The following is a 7484-nucleotide window of genomic DNA, read 5'->3' as shown; positions in this document are numbered from 1 at the left end:
CTCCCGCATTATCAAGCCTTACTCTTTTAATGGTATAATCCGAAAAATGTGCACGTAATTTGATAATTTGAGCAAGAAATTTTGCAAAAGCAACATTACGAGTCAATAATAAAGAGATATTAGACCATCTGCAAGATGCGTCTATTAAGACCATGAAGTATCTAAATGGTCCACATGGTGGATGAATTGGTCCACATATGTCACCTTGAATTCTTTCAAGAAACATTGGTGTTTCTTTATCGACTTTTAATGGCGAAGGCCTTGTAATTAATTTTCCAAGAGAACAAGATGTACATTGAGGCATTTTATCTATTTTGTGGATCTTTTGACCTTTCAGTGGATGCCCATGTGTATTTTCAATGATCCTTTTCATCATTGTGGATCCTGGATGGCCTAATCTGTCATGCCATAAGTTTATGATACCAGAATCGCAACAATTTTCTTTGACTGCCATATGTGCTTGAGGCACATTTATATATGTATAATGCAAACCAGAATGGAGCATTGGCAATTTTTTCAATATTTGATCTTTGCTTATGATATGCAAATATTTTTCATTACTAACAGTCCTTGACTGAGTATCATATCCATTATGATATATGTTTCTGAAACTCAACAAATTTCTTGTTGATTTTGGGGAAAATAAAGCATTTTCTATTTTGAGCTTTGTACCATTTGGTAATGCTAAATTAGCTTTTCCCACTCCTTCTATCAAATTTGTAGGACCTGATATTGTATTGATGATCCCTTTTGTTGGTTTCAGTTCATAAAAATATTTTTTAGATCTAAGTATAGTATGCGTGGCTCCACTATCCGCTATACATATATCTTCTTCATTTGTTTGATCTTGTGCTCCGGTGATTTTCATTTTAAATCTTGAAAAATATTAAGAGAAAAAAATAAGTGTATAACGAAGACATGTGATATTTTAATAAGAACTTTAATTGAAACACAAGTAGTACATGGAAGAGAAACTACATAATTAAAGATAATGAGAACACACTTAATAATTGCATCTAATTATAGTAGTCAAGCAACTTTGTTTCAAAGTTACATCCCAAAGTCTTCAACGCTCAGCTCAACATTGATATTATTAAAGTTATCAACATGGTTCACTTCTTTCTCTTTTCCTTTTAGAGAGGCTTGATACAGTTCACACAGATGTGGAGCTGTGCGACAAGCCTTTGCCCAGTGGTTTGTACTTCCACATCTAAAACATGAAGTGCCATTGTTTTCGGACCTACCAGCTTCATTCCATTTATTTTGGTGGTTGGAATTGGTATTGTGTGGGACATGATAATTATTGGCTCTCTGGTTACGACCACGACCACGGCCACGACCACGACCGTAAGAGTTATTGTTCCATTTGAATGGATGCTTACGATCATTAAAATGCCTTTTGTCAAAATGACCACGTCCACGTCCACGGCCTCGTCCTCGACTTTGTTCCCATTTATGATCAGAATTTTTATGAGAACTTTTATGAGCAACATGTGCTTCTGATATTGCTAATGAACCCGTGGGACGAGATTGATGATTTTTCATCAATAATTCATTATTTTTCTCGGCTACAAGGAGTAATGCATTTAGATCAGAGTATCTCTTAAAATTCTGCAAACGATAATGTGTTTGCAAGTTTATATTTGATGCATGAAACGTGGAGAAAGTTTTCTCTAACTTTTCTTCCTCTGTTACGGGATACCCACAAAATTCTAGCTTTGAACAAATTCGGTATAAAGCAGAGGTGTAATCATTTACCCTCTTAAAATCTTGGAACCTAAGACTGTTCCATTCATCTCTAGAAGTAGGAAGTAAAACTTCCTTTAGATGACCGAATCTGCTTTTCAAATCTTCCCATATCATATATGGGTTATCATAATTAAAATACTCATGCTGTAGCAATTCATCAATATGTTTATGGATGGAAACATCAGCTCTTGCTTTATCCTGGTCAGAGCAATCATTGTATTCTTGGACTGCGTCTAACACATCCATAGATTTTAAATGTCTTTTGACATTGCTGTCCAAGACATATAATTTTCTCCAGAAATGTTGAGTGCTGAGAATTCGAGTTTTGCTATATTTGACATTTTGTTGCTAAACATAATAGAGCAAATAATAAGATAAATATTAGAATCCATATATATCAATCAACAATGAGATACAATACATTGGTAGAGCTATAAACATATAAAAGAAAAAGAACATGCCGAACTCTTCAGATGGAGATTAAAAATTAGAATGAGAAGTAGTATAAGCATTATAGTGACCAACATCAAAACCGGGTGAATCATTTTGAGAATTTTATCTTGGATAAATTTAATAAGAAGAATGTTTGTTGTAAATGAAATGGGGTTAATGATTGGTTATTTATAGTGGAGGTTTATAACCCATTTATAACGGTTATATTACCGTTTATAACGGTAATATTACCGTTTGTGTGTGTGTGTATATATATAATATATAATATTAATTATTTTAAAGTAAGATAATAAATAAGATATTAAATACAGTTTATTTTATAAAATATATATATATAATTAGTATGTACAATAATAAGAATAGAATTGTTAGTGTAAATAAATCTAACTTCTAAAATAGTTATCAAATTTTAATAACAATGTTTATACACATTATTGCTATTACTCAGTATATTAGTTAGTATATGTATATGCATAGATATATATCTAATGTACATAATTAAAGAAGTGTTTATGATGTTTATGTAGATACCTTTGTGTCTATTACCTTTCTTGATTAGGATATAAGCGGCTCATGCTGATAACGTGTTATAATATTAGCCCAAACTTTAACAAGCTTATAATATATGAACTTCAAGAAACAAGGAAATATGAGAATATGAGAATTTTACTGGATATCAACCTTCGTTCAAATCATTCTATTTATAATACAAAAACTACTGTTCAAATGTACTATTTAAGGAGACAAACATGTATTATTGCTTTGAAAAAGTGGTCATCCAAAAAAAACGTCGGTGGATTCATAATATGAGCAAACTTTTAACTTATCAACATAGATATATAGTTTTCTTTTTAGCTCATTTACTCAATAACCACAGAATAATGACTGATGATGTATCACACACGAAAATGTGAAGCATCACATAAGGATGAGAAGGGTAAGTCATTTGGTTGAGACAATATAGTGATTGAGGTAGAATTGTTTCGAAAAGGAAGGAGTTTAGTCATTAAGAATAACAAAGATCAGACTACCAATGTAGCAGTAACTACAAATGAGGATTAAGTTAGTAAGTTGTACTAGGTATAGTAAATGGTTAAAACTTATAAAAAAACTATTAATTTAATTTAATGATTTTTTTTTCATTTACATAACATTGACATTTAGATGTAAGATGTAATAGTTTTAAAAAATATGCATAGTCAATTAAACAAAATTTAACCATTTAGGTTATATTTCTTGTTCCTGTAATAGTTTAGTATTCTATAATAAATTACCTCAAAACACACAAACATACATATAACTTTTTCATAGGGTAATATATTCTTTAAAAAATTGTACAACAAAAATGAGAATTTTATTTTCCTTAATTTAAGTATGGTATTGTTATAATTTTTTTAATTAAAAATTTAACATGTTACATAGTTACAAGTGTTTGTGTTTTCCGTCGTAACACATGGGCACTTTTGTAATATATAGATATATGTATGTATCATAATAAAAATGATAAGAAATCTATGAAGGGTAGAAAGGCATCAGAAAATGTCTCTGTGTCATAAGGGGTAGGGGTATGATATAAACACCCATTATTATTGATTTTATCAAAATTCTCTCACTTTTTATAAATGTGAATAACTTTTGTGTATGTTATTATTAAAAAAAGAAATTTTTTTAATCTCAATCTGAGTATGCTCAAATAGTATTTTGATATACCTTTTTTTTAATACATATTTGTGTGAACTGTAAAGCATTATGTGCAAATTAACATTAAGATAAAAGATCATGTGCAAATTGGCGTCCATGTGTAAAACCGTAAAAAACCATGTGTAAATTGATGACGAGGTTTAGTACATCATGTGCAAAATTTTAAGACAACAGGTTTAATAAACCCCAATTTGCACATGATGTACTAAACCTGAGTATGCTCAAATAGTCTTAAACCTGTTGTCTTAAAATTTTGCACATGATGTACTAAACCTCGTCATCAATTTACACATGGTTTTTTACGGTTTTACACATGGACGCCAATTTGCACATGATCTTTTATCTTAATGTTAATTTGCACATAATGCTTTACAGTTCACACAAATATGTATTAAAAAAAAGGTATATCAAAATACTATTTGAGCATACTCAGATTGAGATTAAAAAAATTTCTTTTTTTAATAATAACATACACAAAAGTTATTCACATTTATAAAAAGTGAGAGAATTTTGATAAAATCAATAATAATGGGTGTTTATATCATACCCCTACCCCTTATGACACAGAGACATTTTCTGATGCCTTTCTACCCTTCATAGATTTCTTATCATTTTTATTATGATACATACATATATCTATATATTACAAAAGTGCCCATGTGTTACGACGGAAAACACAAACACTTGTAACTATGTAACATGTTAAATTTTTAATTAAAAAAATTATAACAATACCATACTTAAATTAAAGAAAATAAAATTCTCATTTTTGTTGTACAATTTTTTAAAGAATATATTACCCTATGAAAAAGTTATATGTATGTTTGTGTGTTTTGAGGTAATTTATTATAGAATACTAAACTATTACAGGAACAAGAAATATAACCTAAATGGTTAAATTTTGTTTAATTGACTATGCATATTTTTTAAAACTATTACATCTTACATCTAAGTGTCAATGTTATGTAAATGAAAAAAAAATCATTAAATTAAATTAATAGTTTTTTTTATAAGTTTTAACCATTTACTATACCTAGTACAACTTACTAACTTAATCCTCATTTGTAGTTACTGCTACATTGGTAATCTGATCTTTGTTATTCTTAATGACTAAACTCCTTCCTTTTCGAAACAATTCTACCTCAATCACTATATTGTCTCAACCAAATGACTTACCCTTCTCATCCTTATGTGATGCTTCACATTTTCGTGGTGATACATCATCAGTCATTATTCTGTGGTTATTGAGTAAATGAGCTAAAAAGAAAACTATATATCTATGTTGATAAGTTAAAAGTTTGCTCACTAGATAATTACTATAGTTCATTTTATTGTGTTTCTTAGATATGTATAAATAAATAGTCAATAAATTAAAATTTTCTTGTACCATGTCACACCCGGCCCTGAGCGGCGGAAACAGCCGGGCGCGCGCGAGTGGGGATTGATAATTAAGCACGGGCCATTGCAAACATTCAAAGATTTTCATTGCGCATGAAAAGTTTAATACAAATACATTACATTGTTTAAAAATTACATAAAAACATCCAAGTATAAAACTGTTGAAGATTTCCACGCCATATCCCCTTGCGCGGCGGGAACAACCACGCGCATCGAAGGGATAGAACTAAAATCTTCCAAAAAGCTAGTTTTAGATGTTCAGCGTGAGGTGCTCTAAGTGTGACTCCATGCGCTACCTAGTTATCTCCTGAAAGACACGTAAAAACATTTGAATCAGTATAAACTGAGTGAGTTCACAAGTTTTAGTAACTTAAATCGCATTGCATCATAGTCTTGATAAAATCATATTGAAACACATTTATGATTTCATGTTTAAACATATACTTGATAATCCGTATGAAAACATAGATCTGACATATTTCTGATAAAAGTCGTTCCGCGGGCTACGCGCGATCATTACTGGAAGTGTGCTCGTCCATGCAAAGTGGCGCTGCCACTACGAGCTAAATAATATAATGCCGTCCCGCGGTTTGTGCGTGGACATTTTCTGAAAAACCGTGCTCGTCTATGCAAAGAGGCGCTGCCTCTACGAGCTAATCAATAATTCCGTCCCGCGGGTTACGCGCGGACGTTGTGCCGGAAAACAAGGCGTTCGTCCATGCAAAGAGGTGCGACCCCTACGAGCGGGCTCAAACCCATAGTACTGCCCCATGACCATACTAGGCACTCGTCTATGCAAAGAGGTGCGACCCCTACGAGTGGGTGGATCAAACCAGCAGTCCCTACCCTTAGAGTTCCAATGGTAAAGTGATCACTTACTCGAGTTCTAGCGCACATACATCGAAAACCTTAGATAACCGTTCGCATTACTCATCATGAATTATAATTTAAACACAATCGTTTGCATAGCTTGTAAGTATACCATGATAAAACATTATTTAAGTACGTGTCCCTCGCCCCGAAAGCAGTTTAAAAACAGTGAAAACAGCGAGAATAGGGGCTGTGAGACTCACCTGTGGTTCTTGTTAAGGGATTAAATCGAGATTCGGGTTTTCTTGGTGTTGGCCTCGGAATTGAAGGTCTAGAATACGATTAAATAACAAGTATATATATTAAGATCAAGAAATAGGAGAATATAAGGGTTGGAAAGTAGATCTCAAGGTTATATTCTCGGCTTACCTAGTAACAGGATCGGAAATGAAAACAACGGATGCTTGGGAGAGGATTAGTGCAAGTTTGCAGTTCTTTGAAGTGTGTTTTGGGTGATAATTTAGGTTTACATATTTATAGGCAAACTCAAGGGAACACAATCCCTTGCTTTAGGGGATTGTAATCTTTTCATATCTAGGGGTAATGATGATAAAGTATGGAAATTATTGTTATTTATTTAAGAGTGGAGTAGTGGATAAAAGATTTTGATTTGATTTGGTCAGGGCATGCAGGTCTGGGGTTGGTGAGAATAGGGTGGCTGATAGTTGACTTTTCGTGTTACAGTGCTTTTTCAGGTACTTTTGTTAGTGTACAGTAAAAAGTGGAAAATCTCTGAAACACGCTACTGTTTCCTTTTGGGCGGGAGTAATCTCCTTACGCCTGGAGAATAGACTAAGTGTTCTGTGCGTATTACTTTGTGCGCATAGCTTTCTGCGTGAAGGACATTTCTTTGCTGCGGGTAGGTGCGTAACCTTCTCGCAGTCAGGGACATTGAGTTTCATTTGTAGATTCTCCAGGTGGTCTTGGTATTTCAACATAGTGATCAGTTATGTTGAAGTCAATTCCATCTTGGAGCTTCAGACAAACTAGCTCTCAATGTTCCCGCCATGCGGGGAGGTTAGTTCCCTTCCGCACGCGCATAAACGATTTAGGGTGCACCCGCCTTAGCATAATGCGTGACGGTCAACCCATTAGACATCATAACGTTATGGTACATGAAAACATAAAGCCAAAACATTCGCGCATGGCGCATATAACATATGCTCACGCTGGTTCTTAACATGGCGCGCTCGCGCAGGGCGCACATAACAAATGCACGCGCTGACTAACATGGCGCGCTCGCGCAAGGCGCATATAACATAATTACCTAATATTTAGGTTGATTACTTGGTTTAAGGGATTGGGAATTTACC

The sequence above is a fragment of the Bidens hawaiensis genome, unplaced genomic scaffold (assembly GCF_021521415.1).
Source record: "Bidens hawaiensis isolate Kalapana, Puna unplaced genomic scaffold, B.hawaiensis_p1.1 tig00004839_1, whole genome shotgun sequence".
NCBI lineage: Eukaryota > Viridiplantae > Streptophyta > Magnoliopsida > Asterales > Asteraceae > Bidens > Bidens hawaiensis.
Note: the sequence above shows the minus strand (reverse complement) of the source record.